At 37.9% G+C, this 26,661-nt stretch overlaps 1 long non-coding RNA gene across 2 annotated transcripts in view; it reads right to left on the bottom strand.

The window, feature by feature from the left end:
• Positions 1 to 4,115: 4,115 nt before the first annotated feature.
• Positions 4,116 to 26,661, bottom strand: part of LOC144246789 (uncharacterized) — a 453,175-nt gene continuing 430,629 nt past the window's right edge. For both annotated transcript variants that reach the window (XR_014957211.1, XR_014957212.1), the window contains 2 exons: positions 6,213 to 6,332; positions 4,116 to 4,388 (listed from right to left, as the gene is read on the bottom strand). This is a non-coding gene — a long non-coding RNA (uncharacterized LOC144246789). The remainder of the gene's footprint in view (positions 4,389 to 6,212; positions 6,333 to 26,661) is intronic.

Below are 26,661 nucleotides of genomic sequence, written 5' to 3'. Positions count from 1 at the left end.
TATTTTTCAATAGCTCCTTCTATTTTGCCTCAGAACATGGGACAGGTTTCTATTTTCAATGGGGATTATTGTCTCCCTTCCTTGCAACTCCATTAGCTGATGGAAAAAAATGGTGATAGGCTTGTGTGTCATGGCCTGAGATATACATACCACAGGTTTTGAGTTTTCAATGAGTATTCAATCATTTAACACATATAAAGTTCATGGGGAAAGGTGAGATTCCAATACACAAGCCAGCTATGAAATAGCAGACATAGTGGTAGTTTTTCTTCTCAAACTATTGGCTCAGATACTGAGGGGACAGGGGAGGGAAAGGAAATTTGCTACACAATAAAGTATCTCCTGACTCAGCCTAAGGGAAGAGGTATTTTTCTGGTTCTGTGATCCAGATCACTCTTGGGCAAGACCAGACCAAGGCAGATAGATCAGACAGATGCAGAACAAGCCCAGACATAAAAACCTCAAATAAATCTTGCAGTCTATGTCCCAAGCTCTTTAGTATGATGCTCAGGGCATCATTACTCTGTAAGTTTTAAAAAGGAAAGCACAAGAAACAAAGCCATTTCCCTATCTCTTTACTGAATTCTGCATCATATTTTCTTTTATAAAAAGCAGGATAAATCTAATAACTGCAGCCATCTTACAATCTGCAGGCCATTTTCTGCCTGCAAACTTGATCAATTTATAAAATACAGAGGGAAAAAGGCAGCCCAGAGCAGGATGTAAAATTTTCTGTAAGAGTCCAGCCCTCTCTCAGGTGCCCTCTTTGTGGGCAGTAGCACCTCCACACTCATGGCAGGGGGTGAGAAGATAGTTGAAGTAATCTCTTTACAGAACAGTAATGTCATCCCTAAAACTTTTCTTCAGTCACTTTTCTCAAGCTCCACTTCACTGATTTCAGGGCACTCAAAATTTATTTACAGAACATCAGAATTTAAATAAAGGACTCAAACTGTGTACCTTTTAAATAATTTCTTGTTCTTTAAGACATTGGCAACCTGATACCAGAAAGATCACATCCCTTTATCTGTCTTAAGAAGAGCTTACAGACTTAGAAGCAATTTCCCCACTCTATCAAAATTCTACAGAGGACATGAGAAAAATCAGAAGAAAAGCTCTGGTTTCCCTGACTTTGACCACAGAGCTCTCCAGAAGGCATATTGAATATCATTGCACCCAAACAGAGAAATATCATACCATCACCTTTTCAATCTATGATGGATGGCATTATATGACAATAACAGAGCAATACAATGGCAACCTTGTCTTCTTCTGGGTTTCCTGTAAATCAAATCTGCCAAAGGAACCCAGATTTAAAAATAAAAACTAAGAGTGCTGAATTTTAATGCCAGTTAGAGTCCTGCAGCAAGGAGTTCCTTTTGATTTGAAAGCACATGCAAGCTCAAAATACAAATTCAGATAACCATATAATTTTCTCAGGGTGGATTCTTTGCTTTGGTGAGTCTCAGGCTTCTAATTACCCAGATCAGGTGTCAGACCAGAGAGATAATGTTGGAGCTTGCATGGGCCTGGCTTCATTTCTCCTGGAACCAGTGTGAAGGGATCAGAAGGGAAGATCTGAAGAGTTTGCACCAAATTTTCTTTAAGGAGAGGGGTTAGAACGGAGGCATGTTGATTTTATAACTATGCTGGGAAGGCTTTGGATGTCTCTGCATGGAAAGCACAACATGGAGGTATGATGAGCTTTAAGAGTGCCATGGAGATATGTTCTGTCCTAAACAATGACAATTCTTTTGAGATGAAATTATGAGTTAAATAAATTGGTATGTTCTAGATTTATTTGTTGTTTTGTGCTCTTCAAACAGGTGGAAGCACAACTACATGATGTTTATTAATGGCTTAGCAGGAAGGTGTTACTGTAGGCAAGACAAAGTGTGCCTGGGAGAGGAGGAGCTTTCCTGTGAGTCTGCAAGACAAGATGTAGATGAGCTGTGGGTTAGAGGAAGTCTAATACCATGGTAAGTGATGGTATTAAAAATAAATAAATGTTTAACTCATAAACCATGAGAAAAAGAATGAACTGCATTATTGAGCAGTTTAGAAGAGAAAGAAAATGAATCCAACTCCTTGAATCAAGGCAGTTAGAAATGGTTTATAGTTTTAATACTCAAGACTGTAAATGACAATAAAAACACTGTGGCCTTTATCATTCTCCCTACTTACAATCATGGAAGGTATTTTTGCCTATTATGCATTTATCAACACTCAATTTTCTGTAAGGTGTAAATATTGATAACTAAAATGCTGATGTTAAACCATAAAAAAGCACTGTTAAGTGAAAAATATTCCTCAAGTTCACACCTCAGAAAACAAACATTCCATACAGATGGCTGCAGCCCAGTCATGGTACCGCTGGTGTGGAATTTCTGTGTGGGGAAAAGGGACATGTGGATTTTGCAGTTTCCCTGAAGGCATGTTAAACTTCACAGACACCTCTCCAGAGAATCCAGTGACTCAGATCTTTGTTCCCTACACCAAGGAAATCGATTGCAGTACTTTTAAAAACCAAACTCTTCACATGGCAGGTTCAGCACTGAACAGAAAAACAACTGTACGCTTTTCTTAAAGCAATAACCAAAACCTCTCAAATCTCTACATTAGTACTCAAAGCTTGAAATGCTTGTGTCTAGGTGTAAAACACCCAAAGCCTTGGATTTGTGCAGAGTAATTGCTGAATCCCATGAAACTCATTAATTTCTTTGGTCACAAACAGTAACACCTGTCAGTTGTGCATTATCACAGTGCTGGAGGCCAAAGCTCTGTTGCTTTGTTTGAGGTAATAAATGAAGTGATGCCATTCACAATTTATAGATAAGGATGTTAGCTACAGAAAGCTGAAGTGTCTTGCCTTAGGTCACAGAGGAATTACTTAGTCTGAGTTGGTTATCACTTATTTTAGTCACATAAAAGAATTTGGATCTCAGTCATCAACTATTTATCATTAAATATGTCACTGAGCAAAGAATAAAGAGAAAGCATCACTGTCATCATTCAACAAAAAATCATCTTGTGAGGGTGAGTCATCACAAAGTGGAATTCTGCAACAACATGATGTTTTAACAAGAGCAAGGCTAGAGGCTAAATATTAGAGTTACAGAAAGCATATAATAAAGACAAGATTACTGAAAACACATCTAATTTCAAAAAGTAGATATGGTGTGAATCACATCACAGGTTTCAGATTTTCACAGTTTAGGAAAACAGTTCTGATTTTGGCTTCATATTTTAACCTTGTGAAACTCCCACTTTTTGCAATTTGATGGGAAAGTCTTACTTCTTTTAATTTTTTTTAAGCTTTTAAATTCCCAGACTCTAATAAAATAGCAGGACAGTTAAAACAACACCACCTAAGACCAAAGAAAAATTTATATGGTAGACTCCATGTGCCCAAAGACAGTTGAATTTAACAAATTGCTATAGAATATACAAACTTGAGTTTTTAGTCAGAATTTGTTCTATTACTTGCTCACCCAAGCTGGGCTGCAAGATTGACCCAGCACAATTACTAATTGCTACCTTCTTAAGGACTTTTTGTCATTTGCAAGTTTTACTAACAATGATTCTATATCACTTTTCAGCTACTTGTGACTCAAGAAGATTAATTACTCTGAATCAAGAGTATTTCTGTTAAAGACTTGTTATTAAATTTGCTAGTGGAGATTTCTAATTGAAGATAACAATTTTTAATCTAATAGTAGATCATAAGCCACTTACATTGAGATTATATTAAGTTTTATAGACTTGCTTGAAATACATTGTTTTCTGTGTCATTAATTTCAAATTATTTAAATTTTAGATGGTTTGGTCACTCAAAATGGATGTTTGCTTTGAACTTCATTCTTTTAACTAATGGGTAAGTTTGCAACTTGATGACCAGATGCACAGAAATAATAGACATTTTTATTATCCCATAAAACTTTAATATGAATGGCAATAAACAGCCTAACTAGAAAGCTTATTGTTAATTTTAAACTGATTTGTTTCCTTTTAAGTACTATGGTTTTAGTGTCCTCTTTAATTTTTACAGTTTATGGTGGATTTTGGTAGTAGAGGTTAATTCCTCTGATAAAGAAAAAATAGCATGTGCAATAGAATGTATTTAGAAAGATTATTGTATTGCACAAAGGATTAATCTCCTAAACTTTATGATGATAAATACCAAATAAACTGCAATGAGATACAGATTTTTTCCTAGTTTTTCAGAAATTCTTACCATGATGAGAAATGGGAATGCATTTGCAATGGGTACTTGGAGATGTATGGGAATACCAACACTTTTTCAAGCACTTCTGAAGCCTCACCCAGTGCTTCTTGGGGTCAAATTCCTGCATAACTAATGGGGGTATAAGGCAATTCCAGAAGGAACACTGAAAGAGGAAAAAAAATACTTTAAATGTATTTAATTAAATGTTATTTTCAGAATAATCTTTTGATTCTTGTGAAAATAATTTCATCAGGATTTGGAAGGAGATTGTTGAAAACACCAACATTGCAGAGCTGGAATAATTTCAGGTTAATATCAATAAATATAAAGAAAGCTCTTCAAAGGAATTAATATCAAATTATGTATTTTGGTGCAGGTAATTACATATCATCTTACATCTATCAAACACTTAACTATTAATTTTAATTCCGTGTCAGAATTCGGATTTGAGTCAAGAAGTTCTGATTTTACACCCTGAGTTTCTATATTCCATCCCTTTCAGTGGGCAGATGCATTCAATGCTTCTGCTAATCATCCTCATAACTCTAAATAGCACTGAGACATTCTTGTGGCTTTTATTTTTTATTTTGTTTTGTTTTGTTTTGTTTTCCTGTCCACTCTCTCCAGGAAGAAAATTCATTTTGTTAAAGCAGTTAATTTAGAAATGGTCTGGGAAGCTACTGAATTGACAGTTACAGTGTATTGTTACATTTTTTTTTTAATTTGAATAACAAACCATTTTTAATTCTTGGTGATGAATAAATGGTCATAAAATATTCTAAGCCAATGTCACAACTCAGAGAAAACTACAGAGCTTGTTGAGTACTGGCTGACTGAAAATCCCAGTCTGTTACCTTTGTGAATTCAGGCTAATAGTGATTTTTGACTGAATTTTTGATAGGTCAAGTACAGTTCAGATGTGGACTGATTATTTTCACCACATTATCCTACAGTGTGTTATTGTTTAGCAGGTTTTAAACTAAAATTAACAAACATTTCTCAATATACTGGAAAAGAATGTCTTAAAGTATTCAGAAAATACTTCAAATTATGATTTGTAGCATTTTTTAGACACAATCAGAGAGCTTGACCATGGTGAGCTGTATTTAGCCTAAAGCTGAAGAAATATTAAGACACAGTGGCTTTATATCAATTGTGTCTTTTATGAATTCAAGGCTTTAGAAAAGGGCAATTTGGCTTCCTCACAACAGGTGCTGTGTAAAAGCAGGTTCAGAGCTGTTCAAATCACATCTGTGGGATTTGAGAAGCTGTACAAGCCAGAGGCCAGTAGTGACACTTGGCTGCTGCCTACACATCCCAGGGGGATTTCTAAGAGACTCCTGGAGGTCATTGGTTTCCAAATGCTGAACAAAGATGATGACAAACAGGGACAGGTGAAGCCAAGTTTTCCACCCATCAGTTTCAACAAAGTCTAATTTTATTACATAAAATATATATCTGCTTTAACTAAAACTTGATATAGAACTTGATATATGGCCCAGACAAATATGAATTGGAAAGTATCACATTCATTATTTCTCTCTGCTGCTTTTTATTAGTATAAAAGTAAATAAATGAACATCAGTCATAGAAGGAAACTTCTATGCAAGTGACTTGCATTTGCTCATAAGAAAAATCTCTACCATAATAAAAAATGTCAAAAATTCCGACCAGCTTCTTGCTTCATTGCCATCTCACTTCCCCTAAACAACATCCCAAAAAGTTCACTCTAACCAGGGTGTAATGCAAGGTATCATTCACCAGAATGCCACAGAAAGGATCATGCTCCTTTATGAGCCAGGCAGTTCACCAAGCACATGGGGATGCATACTGAATTGAGCAAGCTCTTTTTCTTGGGTGTTTCTCTTGTTTTTATCAAGCAATAAGCAGAAAGCCTTATAAATTCTTTTTTGTAATGCTCTAGATGTGCAGATTCTATACAAGAAAAATCTCGCATTCTTTAATATTGAAAAATTACTTATAATACCTTTGCAGATACAAAGATCTCTAAACAGCGAAGGAATTTTGTGCATTCTCTTTTTGCCAGTGGTACATTGCCTGTGGGAGGATCAGGAGGAGGTAATCTGTGTTCAGTCAGTCCTTTAGCCTAAAAATAATTGAAAATGTAATTAGAAAATACTTCTTCATCTTCTGCAATATTGTGAAGGGGTAGAAAAAGTAAGACATGGTTTTGTAAATCCTCAAATATTTTGGAGAGCAGGAGGCACAAGAAAACTAGCATATTATTTAAAAAGGTGTTCCTGTAAAAGAGGGATAGCAAGAGAGCAAAATAAAATTGAGCATAACAGGGATGGAAGAACCAGCTTACTGGAGCCAATAAATAGTCCATGTAGGATAAATTTAAATTTAGTATATTAATATTAAACATTTTACAACACCATATCTGAATTTCACTTTATTTTTCCATTAATCCATTTCCTATTACTTTTTTCTTTCTTTTTTTTTTTTTTTCTTTTTTTTTTGTACAGCCTCTCTGAAAGAGAATAAAAACCCCAAAGTAAATAGTTGAATTATTTCTAACCAAATAACTTCTTATTAAGACTCAGGTTTCTAACTAAATTATTTCTTCTTCCCCACTTACTCTAAGTTAGGAGAAAATTGGCTGCTTGAGCTCCAATTACAGGCCTCTGCTTAAAAAAGAGCTGTATAATTCTTATTCTTGCTGAGACAGCACAATATTGCCTTAGTCTCTGAAGTGTCTCTGAGCTCCATTAATATTTTCCAGAACGGTATTGTCACCAGTGAATAGGGATTCCCAGTGCTGATTTGAAAAGAGACACACCAGGCACTTGGACACGCAAAATGAGAAAGTTACCAGTGCTCAACAAGGCCCATGGAATCAGAACATTTGCAATGACTGGTGAGATTAATCTTAGATCAGAAGAGTTCCTTCTGACAAAACAGCTTCCTGCAAGTGAACCTGAAATTTCAGTCTACAGCAACTCCAAGCACCTATCTGTTCCCCAGTGACCTTTTATATAATGTAACAGGATGGAATATGAAGAGAGGTTTTCCCTAAGGATCAGCATAAATTTCCTTCTACTTGCTTTCCTCCTCTTATGCTTAGATTACTTCAGGTTATCCTAAACATTTCCACGTTACCTATTGATAACACCACTCCTAGTGAAACTCCTGGCTGGAGTTCCCTCCTTTTCAGCTACAGTGCAATCAAGGACAATGATGTGCTTGGACCGCCACAGCAGGAAGCCAATGAGGTAAAAAATGTGGCAAGAACCAGAAAGATTAAAAAACCCAACCAACCAACCAACCAGCCAATTAACCATCCAACAAATAAACAAATCCACCACCACCCCCACCAAATCACTTACAGAATACCTGAGCCTGGAAAAAAAATATTACTGGAGTAGACACGCATTCTTGCAAGTTTTTATGGAGACAATAAACCAAGAACTGGGTAATATGTTCTGATCATCTGTTTTAAGCAGACTCAAAATACTTGCCTAGTAAAATTATTGCTTTATATAACAGTTTGTTCTTTTTGTTTTGATTAATGACTGTGCTAGTTTCTAGGCAGCAACACTTCCTACAGCTACATTGGAGAAAGCACATTTTTTGGAACTGCTGTTACCTGCCAGTGAGAAAATGGTTGTCCTGCCAGTGCATTTTACAGAAAGCAATTAAATCTTGTTCTAAAATAGGAAGTATGTTGTGCTGTTTTTTAAACATGTAAGAATCTTTGAGCATCCTGGTCTTATTTTTCTAATTCAATTGCATTACCAACCATGTGAATCTTCCGACAAGATAAATTGCCTTTGTTTGAAATAAATTCCCTATATAAACACATATTCTCTCCAAATATCTTTGGAAACATACCTCCTCACAACTCATTTTGGTAGCTCAGACAGCTTTTACAGCTTGATTTTTTTTTTTTTTTTTGTCTCAGTGCAGTAGAAGCACATTGTGCACATGTCTTTTAGTGTTTAATCTTTTTCATTTATAGAGTTTGGTCACAGAACAAGGACTCATGAAAACAGAGCTTCAGTTCACAGGCATATAAACCAAAATGGCAGCATTCAGATAAGGAAACTGAGAAGATTTGCAGAAGCTTGAATAGTGTTGTGACTTTTCCTGTCTAAATCAAGCACAGAAAACCGACACAGCTACTTTTGATCAAGAAGATGAGTTGCTTTGAAATGTGGTGGAAAAACCCAACCCACAACCCACTGCTTCCAGTTCTTCAGCTCTTATAGAGCCTAGCAAATAAGAGTCAGACCAACATCTGTAACCAAGTACAGGCTGCTGATCCAACCTATCTTTCAAAGAAATTGGATTAGGATAGAGGAACATTAGGCTGGAGTCTCAACATATTTTTTAAAAATTTCTTCAAATTTTTAGCTTGTCTTTGCAAAACAGGAAGGATTAGGAAAACCAAACAGCTAATTTTTAGGTCACTGCTTTGAATGCAAAACCGGGAACCAAGTCTTTAAAAAATTGTTTAAGTTATACAGTAGCAAAGAAGGTGCTTTGATTTCCAATTGCCAAACTGGATGGGTAAAAATCTCATAAAAAACTGCATGGGATGAAAAATGCCAAAGTGGTAGTCAGATTTCAAGAGAGCTTCTGCCAGGGATTCACGTTCAATTGTATGAACTGGACATATGGATTTAGTTATGTGAGAAGAGTTTGGAGCATGGAAATAGTACTTCTGTTAAAAGCCAAAAAATATAATGCAGAGGGACTAGGCAAAAAGAAAAAAAACAACTTTCAAACTAAGGCAGAAAGTGAAAGAAAAGATCACAGAGTTGTGGGATCTCCTGTCATGTAATAAAATGATAACAAATTTCTCAGAGCATTCATGAATAAATCCAGATCTTAGTGCCATATTTCAAAAATAAATTACAACATTCTGTGTACAGAAAAGGTTAACAGCCAGTCTGCTACTATACACTTACTTGGTTTCGTTTCTAAATCCTGTTATTGTGGGGTTTAGTTGTTGGTTTTGTTGTTTCTCGGTTTTGCATCTTTTCTTTTTAAGAAACTTCCTACTCCAGAGACAACCAGGCCAGAGACAACTCTATTAGCACAAAGCACATGCCAAGGGCTTTTTCAGTGAATCCAGGCTGGAGAGGACACAGCCTTCCCACCAGAGAGCCAGCCAACACTGCAAGAGCTTCCTCTGCCAGTTCTGTATCAGCCATGGAGTAGGTGGAGTCTATTTTTCACTTTTAACATCTTGCTTGCTGAGTTTGCATTTTGACTTTTATGCTTTGTGCCAACTTTTCCCTCAGTTTCCCAGCTTCTGCCTGCTGCTACACCTCAATGGGTGTCTCCTTAGGCTTGCTCTTTACCAAACTTTCTGGCCCTGGAGGAAGATGAGAGGTTCTCTCTCTTACTTTTCTCTTCTGCAGAACTTGCCAAGAGAGTGATTAGTTGCTGTATTGGTTGATTATTGTTCAGATTGGTGCAGGCCAGAAAACACTTTTCTTGGGGACCTAAACTTGCTTAGGATGTTATACACCCATTATTATACTAATTCTTTGCAGAAGATCCTGAGCTGCTTGTTTTCAATCTATATGATCTACAGATTCTACCAGATAAGGTAATCGACTTTCTCTCCTATGCTTGGTCTGATCAGAATGAAAAAATCTTTGCTTGTGCCTTTCTTATTTCAATAAACACTCATCCAAATTCTCCTTGCAGTTAGATCTCTGCTGTATTTCAGTATCAATGGGCTGAAGAGCATAAAGGGCAATGTAAACATTCTTATAAACACATTGTTGTAAACAAACATAAAATATTCCTAATGAGAACTTTTCATACTAGCAACCAGATTAGCTCTATGATCTTACAGTCATACCACCTATGTCACCAAATGCGTTTCTCAATAATTTCATGCTTGCCTTTTTCCCTGAAATCATGGTCAAAGAACTAATTAAAAATGGTAAAAACATCAGGATCCTAAAAATGGCACTGTAAGACAAGTCTGAGAAAATCTGGAGGTTTCAAGCTCCCAGTCAGATTCCTTCAGCCTATCTGAGGTTCAAAAACAATGTTGTCTTTGATAAGAAATCCTAATGTTTGTCTGTGTAGTCTTTCTTCATGCAGCTGTGGGCTCAGGTCTTCTAAAAAAAGATGAAGACATGAAGACAATCAAACAAGACTGGCTGTGCCCAGCAAAAGGCTGAGGAGCTGTGATGCAGTGTAGGAAAACTACAGAGCAAGTTTAAGTGATGACTTTAACCAACTCTATCTTTGACCTTTACTCAGTCTTTCTAATTATTGTGATTTTCTTTTGCTTTATTGTGGTTTTTCAAAATGTGTCTGCACTTTAAAAATGCTCTCCTCGCTTCAGTAGAAAGACTCAAAACAAACAAGCAAAACAACTAAGCCAAAAGTACAACCCCAAAGCTGGAAACTGCATATTAGGAGTAGGAATGGCCAAGCTCTTACTCCCAGCCCTGTGTTCAGAAGGGAGGAAGCAAACAAAGGCTGCTCCTGTGGCACTGCCAGCCCGGGCACTGCTGTGCCAGCCTGGCTGCCACCGAGCCCTGGGAGCTGCTGCGAGCGCCGTGCATGCCAGCTCTGGACAGCCAGGCTGCAGGAAAGGGCTCCCGTTGAAGGGAAAGACAAACTTCTTTCCAACCAGCATTTCTGTGTCAATATAAAAAAAAACCAAAAAAACATAGAAAGTTTTTACTACTTTGTTCAGGAGTAAAACACAGATGGGGACTGAAAAAGCGTTTTTGGTTTTTTGGTGGAACATTGCTTTGTGGTGTGAAAGCAGCACCTTCCAAAGAGGCTATCACTCCTGTGTAGAAGTGAGCTGTACTGCACAACTGAAAAATTAATTAAACCATTGTTTATTCAATTACATGCTCTGTCCCTGCTCTATCTAGATAAACAAGCTGAATAAACTTCTGAAAGCTCAGCCTGAAGAGCCTGAATCCTATTATCAGCTGTTAAATTAAACATTTAGAAGGCCACATTCTATGAAACGATATTTCCAAGGACCTATGGTACTTCTAAAACAGTACATTAAAAATATTTTGCCATTTTAAACAAAATTATCTTGAAATTTTCAAGATCTGAAATGGGCTTAAGAATTAACTACTTCCATTTAATTTTCTCAATCAATTTTATGTGGTAAAAAAAAAAGAATTTTTTTATATAAACCAAAGGGAATCATCTAATAAAGAAGAGATAGTGTTTTTGGCTTTGTAATATTTCCTTACCTGAGATCACAGACCATACCAAAGAGTGTGAAATTCCTCTCTGCCTCTCTACAGGTCACTGTGACTAGGTGTCATTTCAGAGCAGACTACAGAAATTTCACACATTATTCAGTGGTGAAAGTAAGAGGGAGACTCAAGCCCAGGACCAAGAGCATTTACAATTAGAAGTTGTGAGAGGCAAAGCAGATGTGCTTGAGCACAGAAACCACCTGGAGAGTGTCACTTTACAGTCCTGCATGTGCAGAAATGATTTTCAGAAGTGATGAAGATTACAGCACCACTGGAATCCAATACTTTACTACACGAGAAACTGGCAGCAAGAGCAGCTGCAGGAGAGAATTCCACAGGCCAACTACACCTTTTTGGAGGAGGCAAAAAGAAGCTCATGTATTCAGAGGTTTAAACCAGAATATGATATGCATGTGTCATTGGGATATCCATTGGTTTAGCAGCTTCAGCCGTCAGCACTGAAGCCACTGTTTTAAATTTACACTTGGCTCTTGGACAGAGATTTTATTAAAAAGCCTAGCCAAGAAATAGTGAGAAAATATGTTTACCACATAAAATTCCATCTTTCTTTAAGAGGCATCAAGCATAAAATCCTATGGAAGAGTTCTCACATTAAAACAACAAGACAAGGAAAAAATATTGTCCCTACTGAGTAACAAAACAAACATAAAGGAACTTCAAAATTAGGCAAGACTAGCTACTTTTTCTGAGTAAGCAAAGACAGTCAGTATGTAAAGTTTTATACTCATTCCACTGCACTCTTGTGTTATTTATTTATCTGTAAACAAACTCTTATTTTACACAATGCTGAAAGAAGAACAGCAATTTTCCCCATGAGTGGATAAAGGCCTCAGAATCAGAAATCTGACTCCTATGTCAGCCTGTTCCCAGTTTTTCTTCATTACTTATGTGAATTTTGCCATGAGGAAAAACACGGCATGTCTCTGTCCCAGAAACAGACTGGAGACTGACATGGGAAGGTTCAAGAAGGTTATTTATGCAAAATAACATTTTTCCAGTATAATGCACCCCTTGATTTAACACTGGATGCAATAATCTTTGCTCAGCAGTGAGAGTGCCAAAGCATCACACAGCTGCTAATGTAGTCTGAAAAATAAGAGCTGATTTTGCAACAGCAATGACAATACAAAGGCACGTCAGGACCCTGAGCCTAGAGTGAGTTACAGCATTTTTCCTCTGTGTCTTGTAGCAAGAGGACAGATTCTATTCATAGCAGAGGCTGACTTGTTTAGCAGGGACTTTAGCAGCATCTTTGGGCTGAGGCAGTGCCAGGGGAGCTGTGTCTGGGTGAGCAGGGAGCTCCCCAGAGCCATCACTGTCCCTGGTCTCATTGGTGGCAGCACCAGAATCTTGTCCTGCACCATCAGGCTCAGGGCCCAAGGTGTATTTCAGGTATTTTGTGGTCTGGATTACTAAAGGATAGAAGGTGCAATGAAGTGGTTCAGCTAGCAGCTGACTTGGTGGAATAAGAAATGTTTATTTAGACTCCAGTTTGAGAGTGAGTGTGTCTCTAGCCAGGTCACAGCCATCTGTGACTGGCTGTAGGGCCATGCATGACACCACTGTGCTTTGCACAGTCAGTCACAGGCTTCCACATCAGTGTGGGAAAGACAAGGGTTTGGCACTGGAGTGTCAGGAGGAAAAGGGTCATGGGTTAAGCTCAGGTGCACAGAGATGTTATTGTGATGCTTGAAACTGAGCAGTGTTCAGATTACAGCTCACACTTCACAGCACCAACACCCTTTGGTCCTTCTTGAACAGAGCAGGCAGAAATCTGACTTGGGTGATTAACTCATGTTATTAAAGTTTAGAAAAGAAAACAAGTACAAGTCAAATGAAAAACCTCTGGTTGTGACTAAAACTAAGAATTCAATTGCCACTACTCTGCAAACTGAGCAGCCAGGGCTGTGCCCCCATTACTCTCGGGCAGCAGCGATGATCTGCCCTGGCACTTGAAGGCACTGTAAATCATCTGCCCAGGGCAATATTGGAGACCTCAATAGATCAGATTAGTCCTTACTGTCTTCAGAGTAGATTTACTAGGGCACTAATGGGTTTTTAGCCTTTCCATCTCACTCAGTGACACTTCCCCAGGAGTGTTATGCATATTTCTGGATAAATGGCAAACCATGCTGAACAGTAACTGCTGTGCAGCAGATGTGAACTTGGTTTTCCTTGGTCTCTGCAGGTGCACTGCAGACTTCAACCAACAGCACATTGACAGCTGTCCTTACCTGGCTAGTGACTGCCCACAAATCTCAGTCTGATCAGAAGCTGGGCTGCATTTCTGAGAGTCCAAATATCTTCAGACATGATGCCCTCTAACTTCTCAATGGAGTACTGAAGGAAACAAGCCACAAAACAGTCACCAATTTCTACCTAAGCAGGCTTGCAGCCCAAGTCTATAAAGACTGAAATTTCTATAGCTCAAGTTAAGCCAGGCACAGTACATTGGAGACATGCACTACAAAAAGCTACTAACTTTAAACAAGACCTGTTTTGGATGGGGGAAAAATGCAGTAAGAAAAATTTCACAGACTACCTGCCCAAAACCAGAGAACCAGTGTGTCTCTGCTCTTCTACATAACCAGCCTGGCAACCTCAGCACTCTAGGGACAAACACTTTCTTAAGAGGAACTTCTTTCCCCATTGTCTAAGTAATTTAGAACCTTAACTGTGAATTTCTTGCAGCTCTGCAGGCTGAGAGGGGCAAAAAGCTTTAATCCAAATATAAAAGTGCCCAAGGCAGTTAGCAGCTTCTGGCAGAGGGGTTTGCCAAGGGAGGAAGGGGGTCAGAGCTGCCTGCACAGGGCTGCCCAGGCAGCTGTGTCACAGCCACCACATGCGGCCCTGGGGCCTGCAGGACCAGCTTTATCCTCAGTGCTTTGTAGGTTGATGCTCACCTCCTTTCCATGCTCCATTATTTTTGAAATACTCTGCTTTCCACACAATGCTGTGGAACAATATTGATCCAGTGGTGATTGTTTTTTTTTCCAAAGGTGTAACCTTTGGGACTCTTTCTGGGTTTTGAATAACCTTTATCACTACCAGAGCAGTGTAAAGAAGGGTTTATGATACAGGATACTGACCTATTTTTGATATTTGTTTCTACAGAATGACCTTTTCTTTTCCTTGAAGTTTTACTCTACTTATTCCAACTATTCTCAAAGTGTTGCACTAGAGATGAAAATAAAAATGGATGATGATAATAATAAAAGAAGATATGGCATCCCTAATGTCCATAAAGTGAAAAGGGTTAATTTTTTAGTCCTTTCCAAAAGAAGATAATCTCTCCTCTTTTATTCCAACTCTGACTGCTCTAAAAGACAGGGGAGAAGGAAGACAGCAGGCAATGGATATAACCATCTACCTATTCTCTTCAATCTATTGCTCTGGGTATTCATTTAAATGTCAGGCTTGTTCTCTGCAATAGGTACCAAATTGCTTTTGTTGATTTTATCAGTAGATCTCACACTGTCTATTTATGAATGTGTTTTTTTTCCATAACCAATGTCTAAAGAAAGAGCAGAAGTGTGTCCATATGTGCACATTCAGTTTCCTGAAGGTGAAAAATATTACTTTGGTTCTTGAATAGTTTTACCTTACTCTATTTGAGGTCAGTCCAATCCTCCTCTTTATAACTCCACTATAATCTTGGAGAGCTTAAAAGAACTCTTCAACTCTTTTAACTATTCCCTTGTGATTGAACTTTCATATAACCTGTTATTTTCTTGAGTTTGCTTTTTTATTTTCACAAAGGATTCTGAAATAAACCCCTGCCCAAAGCCCCTACATGAAAATCATTGAAAAGACAAGCAAAGCTGACCTCAATAACATTTACTTCTGTGGTTTGTATGGCCCAAAGAAGCCTTACTTGGGAATTAACTTTTCTCTGTTTGATAACAATCTCAGCACATCCAGAGACTACACCTATCTGACAGCCTAACCTTCAAAAGTAATTCTAAAACATCAAAATGCTTAGCAAAATAATGTGTTTATCCAACTTGTCCATTGTTTATAGAACAACATGAGAGAAGTGACAAAATATTTCATTACTTTCTTATCTCTGGTCCTTTAAACTTTTCTTGAGGTGTATCTCTGCCCTGTGGAAAGGGAAGCTTCCTGTTGGGAGCTAGGTATGAGCAGGCCCTTTGAATGCTGATGCCAGTCAGGGCTTTCAGCATCAGTGCTTGCTCTGCCCCTGACCACCCACCCAGCACTCTGTAGCACAGCCCCACTGCCCCTCCTGCAGCACCAGTAACTCAGGGAGGCTCCAGTCATTCCAGTACCTCTTGTGAGAGACCCTCTCCAGGGCTGATTGCAGCACACAGACACAAAGCTACACAATACTCCCTGCCTCAGTTTAAGCTGCCAACACCGACTCAATTCAAAGGGGAGGGTGCCTTAGTTAAATTTGCACTGTCTGGCCATGAATTATGGCTACATTTCTGTGTCTTTCCTGCTCAATTCAAGTGCTCCAGTTTGGTGTAAAACAGTGCAGAAGGAGGCAGTGATCCATCCGAGCATTTAAACACTTCAGTTTACAGTCCCTGCACTCTTCCATTGGAGTCAATGTTACACCTCTCCCTAGTGGAACTTACAGGTTGGACTTTGAAAGTGGTGCCTTATCTTGAGTTTAAAGAGTTTTGACATCTCCTTCAAAGCTCATGGGAATTGACAGAGAATGTTAACAGCCAGCCACAAAATCCAGCCTGTTTTGCATGGTAGTTTTGAATACAAAAATACAGCAAAGAGTAGACAGGGGCCTTGATTTGGGCAGAATGACTGATTCCTCTCTGAAGCAAATACATGAGATCAGAATCCAATGGTTTTTCGCCTCCCCATATCCATCCTAACTAATTTCACATTGGTTTTGTTTTGCAGTCTAATAAATCACAGTTGGCTCTGTTGGCTGATGTAATGTCACTGTAATGCTCTGAGACAAGTGCTGGTGTGCAAGTTATGGAGATGAGAGTGTGTAGGCAAGCACTCATTAGCCTTAACTAATGATCCTCTAACAAAGTCACACACAATTGAGAGGAGCACAAGTTACTGAAGCCTTGAGGCTTATTGCACTGGGTTTTCAGAGAAAGGGTTTTTGTTTGTTTTGTTCTGATTGAGTGAAATTACTTTCTGCCTTCCTTGCTTTGTAAGAGGCCATAGACCCTGAGTATGTTGCTAAATTGAGCTGTGGTTTCTGGGAGACCTGACTTTTATGTGGAACAAAAGCCAGATTTGCCTGGGAGTGATCTCAGGCGCAGTCTCACTGTGCTGCAGCAGTAATAAAACAAGGTGATCCTGCAGAGATATACAGGTGTTCTCTTCTGAATATATGACTGAGAGCTCCCAAAAGCTAAATGAAGTAAGTCTTTGTATTCTGGAAAACAACCAGATCCCTGAAGACCTCAGGGAAAGCACAAATGAGCTTTGATTTCTGCAGAGGCTGGGAAATGCAACAGGTTACAGGGAGGGAGAGAGCACTGTGGAAAGCTGGCAGGAGCCACTCTCATTTTATGGAGATTGTTTCCCCTTCATTTCATACTTAATTATAAAGATCTATTCTCAGTGTTTGTTTAGGGAGCAGTTTTTTCCTTAGATACAGTGATTTTCTCTCACTTGAGAGGGGAGAATTGTAGCTATTTAATATTTGCATTTCAGGATGACATGCTTTTTAAAATTCCTTTTTTAAAAAATTCCTTCCAGAAATCAATGGGTCAGGAAGAGAGAGGACAACATCTTTTCTCAAAAGCTGCTGAGCCAGCTCAGGATAAGAAGCTCCAGAGATTTCAGGGGCAGGGGAGCCAAGCTGGAAGCTATTTCCATTGTTTCCAGAGTTCATACAGTTTGTCTGAGCAGTCTCCTTCAAAGCTCTGCTTGAATATGTCCAGGGCTGTAAAGACCTGGCCAGGCATGGAAGGCTGCAAAGCATTTCCAGGGAACTCTGTCATGGCAATGAAAGCAGAGAAAAGCTAATGATGGCTCATAAAATCACTATTTTCAAAAGGAGCAAAAGTGAGAAGCCTCATGCAGTAGGATTTGAGTACAAGAGAGCTGGACACAATTTCCAGCTTCACCAGGTGGGAATTCACTTAACCCGTGTCCCAGTCTGTGCCTCCACCCATACACTGGGGATGTAAATTCTACTTTCTTGGACATTTTTGTTACTAGCATGACTAACATTGCTAATTTACTGATTGCTATGCCTCTTAAGAACTGAGAAAAGGAGCTCAGCTCTTTTAAACCTTTCCAGAAATCCAATCTCCCTTCCCCTCCACCTTCAGTTTGAAGCCATGGAGTGAGCAGGAGCCCCCTCAGAGTAGTGGTGCATTCTCTCTGCTTTACTCATCCTCAGCAGAGTAGGAGGAAAGAGTGAGTTCCCTGCTGAGCACATGAGGATGTGTGAGGAGAGGCTGCATCTTCCTCTTTCTGCCTTATTAAATTAGAATTACACACCTAAAATAATATATTTTTCCTGCCAAAATAGACTTGCTTTTCTCTAAGTATGGCAATAACATTCTGAGCATGGGGGAGTAAAACACTGGTGGGCTCTGAGGGAGCAAGCAGGAGCTTCAGAGCATAAATTATGCACAAAATGAGCCTCTTCCAGAAAGCTGGATGACTTAGCACTAACCAGTGGATGTGTAGAATGATTAGGATAAAACACTGCCAGCATACATGGACTAACATACCAAGTAAACCACACACCAGCATAAATAAATGAGACTTCAACATTAATAAAGTACATAAGAAGAGTACCTCTAGCATTAGCAGGCAAGTGCTCTGTTCAGTCTGGATTTCATTGAGGATTCATTTGAGACTTTGAGTTAGAAAATTAATCCTGACATCTTATTTTGATTGAATGACATTTTCTTGGTGTATTCCTTTATGTGACTGGAAAGTTATATATTTTAGTCAAAAATCCTTCCTCATCAAGACAGTTTGTAGTAGAAAAGAAGGGGAATTTAAAATAAAGTTTCTTCTTGGAACAGTGGTTCTGACTGAAAGATCCTTCAATGCCCTACACTTCAAACCATTGATGAAACCACCAAGTAGATCATGGAACAGCTGGGGTGACATCCTGCTCTAAGGAATTATTCCTGTAAATATTCATCAGTGGGCAATGAGCCCAGAGTGTGAAAACTACAGGAAAACTGTCCCCTGCATCCCCATATTCCTGGTATGGCAAAGTGCACCACTTTACTAAAATTACTGGGTTATATTTCTTACAAATACATAAACTAAAAATAAAATACTAAAATTTTCATTTTGAGGGGTGAAGAGAATAAATACAGTATCTGGCTGTCAAATCAAAAAGCCATAAAATCTCAGTGGAAATATAAATTGCCTGGTTTTGGCAACAAACCAACAGAACCGGAGCATAATTTGAAAGTTGCAAAAGAGCCAAAATGAAATTGAATACCAGTGTCCAGTGGCTCCAGTTTGGGATGGGGGAAGCTCCCGGTGAGGACAACCCTCCCTAGGCTAGCAAAGAGCTCCACTTGCTGGCAGATGCAGCCCCTGAGTCACTGCTTCCCACTTAATTAACCAAAGCAGAAATAAACAGCCATAAACCAATTGTACAGCCCATCAAGCCAGAATAAAAGAATTATATTGCTTAAGAGTACCCAGTGACAGCTCACATACTTTCAAATATACTTCCTGGTCTGCAGGGAAACTTTGAACAAGTATGTGGACAAAATGGAAAGTGGTTCTTAGGCAGGGTGGAGCAAAGGGTGAAGAGTGACCCCAGACCCACTGCAGCCATCCCAGCAATCAAGCCCAGTTCTTGGTGAGCTCCAGAGCAACAGTAAGGAACTTGACACTGTGAGCCTCAGATCATTCTAGTCTGGTACACTAACATTTTGTGGTGAGAAAATTAACCCAGATTATGCATAATCTCCCTATGCTTGGCTTTAGTTTAGTGCTCAATATACCCAAGTTACAGGGTGTTTTTCTGAAGACAGCATAATGCTGCACAAAAAGATGGTGCTCTCTATAAAGTCTTTTGTTAATGGCCTTTATGAGTATTCACCCACCTCTTTATCATTCATTATAACACTATTCTTTTCACTTATACAGCAAAGTTGAATATTGCTGGTAATTTTTGCCCACAGTTCTTCAAAAGCACCTCATCAGCATTCACTCATGTGGATAAAATTATGTTTCATGGTGTACAAAAGGATATTTTACAGAAAATGAATGATCAAAAACTATTCTTCCGTATGCCAGAAGTGTGTGTGTGTGTATATATATATATATATATATATATATATATATATATATATATACAATATATATATATACACATACTTGTCTTCATATAAATTTAATTTTAAAAATTAAATTGATTTTCAAATAGGTGGTAGGATCCCATGGAATGACACAGTGACAGGAGACTATAGCACTTTTCTAGAAAAGAGATAAGAATGAAAAATGTTCAGGAGAAAGAGAATAGGGACCAGAGATGAACCAAAAATATTATAAAGCACATTTCGATTGCAAAGTATTTATATACCATCAATTCAAATTACAAAAAGTAAATACATAAACCTTGGCAGCGAGGTTTCTTTCTTTGATGGATTTAACCAAGATCACTAGGAATATATTCTGATTTTTTTTCAGTTAGCCATCTAAATTTATTTGGGTAGGAGGGAGTTATGGTTGTTTGTTGAGGTTTTGGTTTTGGTTTTTTTTTTTTTTTTTTGTGCCAAGGCTTTTCAATCAATGGAGGACAGATTGTGACACAGTGCCAATGCTTCACTCACTTTTTTCACAGTTTGCTACATCACAGGGACAGCTGATACACCTGTGGAATCTCTGTCCTTTAACTCCATGCATGCAAAAGCAGATTACCCTGAATGAGGCATTAGAGTATCAGTGCTCTCAGTCTCAGGAAGCATTTCATGCACACCAGAAGCAGTGGGAAGGGTTCACAAGCTCTGTTCCACACCCTGCTGTGCTGAGCACTGTTCCTTTCCAAGGAAACCACCCCCTCTTCTGGATTGCCTGCAGGTCTCCACCATCAGAATGGCCTGTCTTGTCTCTTACAGGATTTAGGATTTCACTTTTCACACACAGGGGCATTCTCACCATGCCTGAGATCAGAATCAATGCACACAGGTGAGAAAGGAGTGATATCCCTGTTGTTTGGTCTGTGTAATTAACTCCTTGGCAATACTACCACAAATGGAAACCTAAATTTCCGGTGCCTCAACTGGCTTCTGACATAACCCACCTGCTTTCTAGAAATAGTTTTCAGGGAAGCATGCCTTTAGGAGTTAATTTAAGACCAAATCAGTGCATGCAGAAGCTCCTGCTGCATTGCTCAGTTCTAAGGAAGAACTAGTTTCTTGAAGGAGAGAAAGTACAATAATTATGCAGCTTTCACCACCAGACAGAAGCACACTGGCAAGATAATAAGCAACAACATGAGATAGATAAGCTTCCTTTATTTGTAGACAGTGAATTGGGAGACAAGTTCCAATCTTTTTTTCCCTACCAAATATTACCCAAATGGCCTCTAGAGGGATCCAGGTTATTGCTTTTCTGTTTAAATCCCTTAAGCTTGGTTGTCATTTTTATTGTTGTTTGTTTTTTCTTTCCCCTCTGTTACTTTTCATCTGGTGAATCATTCATCTAGAAATAATGATGCAAGCAATTTGCATTTAAAACACAGAGTTCATGACCAGGATGAAGGTTTTTGAAAATCAAGAATTAAAAACCTGGGGGACAAGGATCAAATTCAGTAGAAGTCCAGGCTCAAACAAATCAGCTCTCAGCTTATATCACATTCCATAAAAAAACCATTTCCAAAGAAATGCCTGGGTATTCAACTGCCTATGTGAAATGCAGCTGAACTGGTGAATCTGCAGGTAGGTTAGGAATGTGGTAAGACTTGGACTCAAGTTTCTGCAGAATGAGTCAATATTTCCCACTTGAGTTCCTGGAGTTCTCATGAAAGAGTATATTGCTTCCAAGTTATTGAATCTGGCTTGGGCTTTGTTTGCCTGAATTACTTCACCTAGTTAGAATTTTGACAGCTAAGTTTTTAGTAAAGCAGGAGTCCCAAGTTAAACAAAGAGCAAGAACTTAATTCTATGATGTCTGTATTCTATATAATGGGTTTAGCAGGCAGCATCAATCCAGCTTCAAAATTCAGTCTAGTAAGCTTTTTACTGAATATGTAATCAAATGTAAATTTACTTCACATGTAATCAAATGTAAATAAAGGAGACGTAATGACCACGGGCATGTGGAAATGACTCTGTTTACAGGTGTGAAGTCGAAGACATGCTCCCACTCTGTCTGCAGCTCTATTTTAATGTTCATATTCTGCAAAAAGAGCATTTTCAGTGACCCGTGGGCACCTATAAAAATATTTGAAGGTACTCAGCCAGAATACTATTCTTCTGTTTGGTGGAATTTTTGTTTAGCTTGTGCAAATCAAGATGGAGAATACAGGAGATAAGAGAAAGGTTATGCCAAGGCCCCATTCTTTTGGAAAAAAACAGGTCACAGCCCTGCCATTGAAGATGCTTTGCTGAAACTGCAGCCTGAAATCAGACTCCATTACAGTTTGTATAATAGAGAACCACACAAAGCCATTCTCCAATCTGGTTCACTGAATTTAAAGTTCCATTGGATTCCTTCTGTTGGTGCATGAATAGCACATCAACACAGCCCTTCTGTGGCACAGGCATTTGGCTCAGGTACAGGAGGTGTTGTTGGTAACACTGAACACAGCACCAGAGCCACAAAAATATTTGCTGCTTCTGCTGTGCCTTGTCCAGCCTATAAAGTGCAGATAAATCATCTTCTCCCAGACAACAACTTTGTGAAAATTATTAATTAGTAACTGCAGGAATTCAGCTGAGCAACTAAACCATAAACTCAGCTAGCAAAACTCAACAAATTAACCAGACTTTAGATAAAAGACAAAGACATAACCTATCCTTGGTGACACCAATGAGAGCTTTTGTCTCCATCTCAAAAGGAATTTTCTGTAGTTAAAATCTCCTGCTGCTGATATTTGGTTTAAATTTTAGTTTTCAATGAAAAAACATTTCATTAAAAATGCCAATGTCAATACCAATAAACTAGGGCAAAGTTGCCTTATGCTTTACTGTGAACTTTGTATAAAATTAGAAATGCTACAGAATTAAACATTTAAGCTTCTTCTTGAGGGTAAAACAAGAAAACAAACAGTGACAAACTGGAGTCTGAACTAACATTTCTTATTCCACCAAGTCAGCTGCTAGCTGAATCACTTCATTACACCTTCTATCCTTTAGTAATCCAGACCACAAAATAGCTCTTGAATCAAAAAACCTCTAAATTATTATTATAATATTTAAACAAAAATATAAAGTGTTTTTTCATTCACAGATTTAAAAAGAATCCCTTTCTAAAATGGAATTATTTCATTCATTGTGAAACTTGTTATTCCCAAATGAATATTCCTTTCCACGTAACTTTTTGATATAATCTATAAAAACAAACACAATGAGTTTTCCTCTAGCTGGAATTCACAGAAATATGGTTAGGCTTCTGTGGCATGGTTTTTGTTGGCTTTTTTACTCTCTGGAAATTGAATCTACATTTATAATAATTACTTAATGCTTTATTTACAACTATATGGTGCTCTTGAATAGTTTGATAGGCAAATTCTACCTATTCCCATTCCACTGCATTTTCTCTCAAGACCTCAGTAGGAAAATAATGTGTTTTATGTGTTTTTTTGGTTTTTTTTACTAATAAAACTCTTAGTGAGTCTCACCAGTGAGACTCATCTCAGAGGTTGGGTCTACCTGTCAAAAATAACAACAACCCAAACAAAACAAAACAAACCTTCCCCAAAGAACCTCAAAAAAACCAAAACAAAAACCCCAGCTAGCCAAAATATACAAACACACAAAAACAACCAAAAGAAGTCCCCAAACAAAAAAAAAAAAAAAAACAATTAAAAAAATCAAACAAAAAACCCACAAATTAAAAACAAGACAGAAGGGAAGGAATCTTCAGACATTAAAAGGAGGATTTCTGCATTGAAAATAACAGCATAATGCTCACAGAATATTGCACAAGATTTTTGCTACTTTAGAGCAGTTAACCTTGCAGCAGGGCTTGGAAATTCCAGTCATGCTAGGTCTCTGCTGTGCTCAGTTCAGAGCTCCTGAATGCCACTCAAGCAATTCTATTTTCTCGGCTCCAGTGGGCTGTATCCCAGCAGGGAAAAGCTGCTGGACTTCTGTCATCACACCCTAGCACAAAGCCACCTGGCTGGAAGAAAGAGAGGCTACCAGAGCACACCTGTTTAGGGGAAAAAAACCTTAAAGGTATTGTGTATTCTCCAACCTGCAGACATAGTCATGAAAACGAAAGGAAAAATTACTGCTACTATTGATATAATATTCAAATAGTGATGTCATTACACAGGGAATTGAAGAACCAGATAAGGAATTCATGGGAACAACAGAACCATTCCTCTCCCAGCTCAGAGTACACCCACTATAATTTTTAGTAGCACAGCTGCTAATGAAACTCTAAATGCTTTGAACAGCAAGAACTAGTGGTGCTTGTCTTTAATTTTTGGAAAAATCTCTTGGCTCATTCATTTTTGGTTCAGTATTTGATATGCACTGTTACACAGGTTTTAAAAAACAAAACCAAACAACTCCACATTATAAATGAAAAGAGAAAAACATTTCTTTCAGTGTTCCCTGACTTAGTAGTAGGACTTCTGTTAATTAAAGAGAGTATGTGTTACACTTTTAAAAACATGAGTAGCCATTTCTACATCCTTTTTACACATGAATATTGTTACTAGCTCTGGTTTTTGGATGAAGCCTGTAGGAAACAGGTGCTCATTTTTTGCAGTATTTCAGCATATCTGCTCTTTTCTCAAGATTCTTTTACCTTTTCACTGCCCATTTGTTCTCCTTACCTGTTCTTTGTTGCAGATTTTCCATCTTTAGATGAAACATGAGCAAAGCAAAAGTGAGTAAAAAAGCTGCAATTTTAAAATGCAATCAAGCCTGAACATAGAACATTTCAGCACATGTCCAAGGGTGGGTTGTGATAGATGCAAATAATGCACAGAAGATGACCTTTCCCATTTACAGGAACTATGTTCCTCAGATCTTTAACTAGATTCTGCCATGGAGTATAAAAATATCTATCTGAGAACAATTTCTCTTCCTATTTTTAATCTTTTTCCCATGATCTTGGACTGATCTGTTGTAACAAATAAATTTCTATTGTCACAAAACAGATGAAGTCAGAATGTTTCAGAGGGTGTAGATGACCAAATTGGTTCTTTTTAATTTGGTGTCAAGCCTTAACAAACCCACAGTACTTCTTTGATATCCACACATATTTTGGATTTGCCAAACAAGGAACTGGGCTGAAGTTTGAAGAATTGGGTTTAACTTCTGACATTTAGTTTGACCACAGCAGAAATACGGGAAAATTTTCATTAAGAAGCTGGCACGTGAATAATTACTTAGAGAAAGCTTCAAATGGAGAAGTCAGTGACTATTTTTTTTACTCCAGTTTCTAGCATTGCTTTAAACAGCCTTGTAGCTAATCACAAAGATAACTATTTCTCCTGCAAAGGGACCACTAACACACATGAACAGCAACATTTATTGTCAACTTTTTAAGTTTGTTGTCAACCAGTTCAACCCACATAAATCTGTGTTATACCTTGTGACCCACACCAAAACTCTTTATGGCTTCCTGATTTTAGTTTTATTTAAAATTTTTTTTTTTTTTTGCTTGTTTGTTTGTTTTTGTGAAACAACGAATTCTGATTTGGGGTCCTTCCTCTTCCCACAGCCAGCTTTGGCTTAGCTCAACACTTTCCCAAAAAATGTACAAGAGCCTGGAAATGAAACATCCTGAAATCTTTTTGTAATCAATAATTTGGGTAAGACAAGTACAATTATGATAATATAAATTATTCTCTTTCAATTGCACTAAATTTGTAAGCAGTCTTCCCTACTCATGAAATTGATTTATTCTGATATGACTTTTTCTAGTCAAGTAATTTCAGTTTTACAATGTTGGAAACATAAAATGATTTAGGCCTCCAGCCTCCTGCTAAGGCTTATGTGCCTTCTTGGCACCAAAATCCTCACTCTAGTAGAATAGTGGAATTTAATAAAGAAGAAAAATGAGCAACATAAGGTGATGTAAAACCTCCTTCTCTGTGCAATAAGTTGTTTTACTAAGGAGAAACAAGAAAACCCGAAATTATTTCAAGTTGAAATAGTGCTTGTCATATACATTTGTGATTTACTATCATGTTGTCCTCTATTCTCATGATACTGGATGATTTCTTGCATAACTCCTTAACTATTAATGCATTGAAATCTCCATTGCACTACATTTTCCATTTCACCTGCTGACATTTTATTTCCTTTGGCTTTTGTTGTATCAGGAAAACAACAGACAACATCTAGTAGACAAATTTCCACATATGAGGTAGGAATAGAAAGGTTTTTTCCTAAGGAGTGTTCATGGAATTTTTCTGGAATATAAGGAAGCCCCAGGAAAACATTCGTCTCGATTTAAATAACTGTTGTGATCAGAAAAGCAGCCTTGGCAATTTCCATTTAATTTCAGCCCCAAGCAGCTGTGATTCTAGAAAAACTGTATGGGAAGTGAATTTAGAGAATTTACCTGACCCTGTTATTTGGTTCAGATGGATATGACAATGTTATTTTTCCATTGCATAGAAGAAAAAATTACTTTGTCTTCCCTAAAGCACAGCATATGTTTGAGAAGGTACACTACCTCTCCCTCTTCTAACTAGCTATATATTTTCTTACATTTGTAGAAATAACAAAGATCTATTTTACTTCTGTTTAAATGAGTCAATTATTTCAAAAACAGGACAATATAGCCAAACACAGAGACACTGAGACAGAGTGAGGGACAAGAGGAGAAACCCCTTAACATCAACACTGCCCAACAACTGATTGGCTCAGAATAAAAACAGCCAAATTTTATTGCTTAAATTTTAAGAACCTGATCCAGAGAAGATATTTTCTATAGCCACTAAATGATTGCAAAAGTACTTTTTTACTGGCTTGTCAGCAAGGCATTTCGATTTCTTGTAATCAAGATAGACTGTAAAAAACAATAGACTTGCATCAAGTAACACGGGTTGAGAAGCAGTTTTTTCCTAAT

This window comes from Lonchura striata, chromosome 9 (assembly GCF_050655825.1).
Source record: "Lonchura striata isolate lonStrDom1 chromosome 9, ASM5065582v1, whole genome shotgun sequence".
Classification (NCBI taxonomy): domain Eukaryota; kingdom Metazoa; phylum Chordata; class Aves; order Passeriformes; family Estrildidae; genus Lonchura; species Lonchura striata.
Note: the sequence above shows the minus strand (reverse complement) of the source record. Positions and strands in the feature narration are given on the sequence as shown.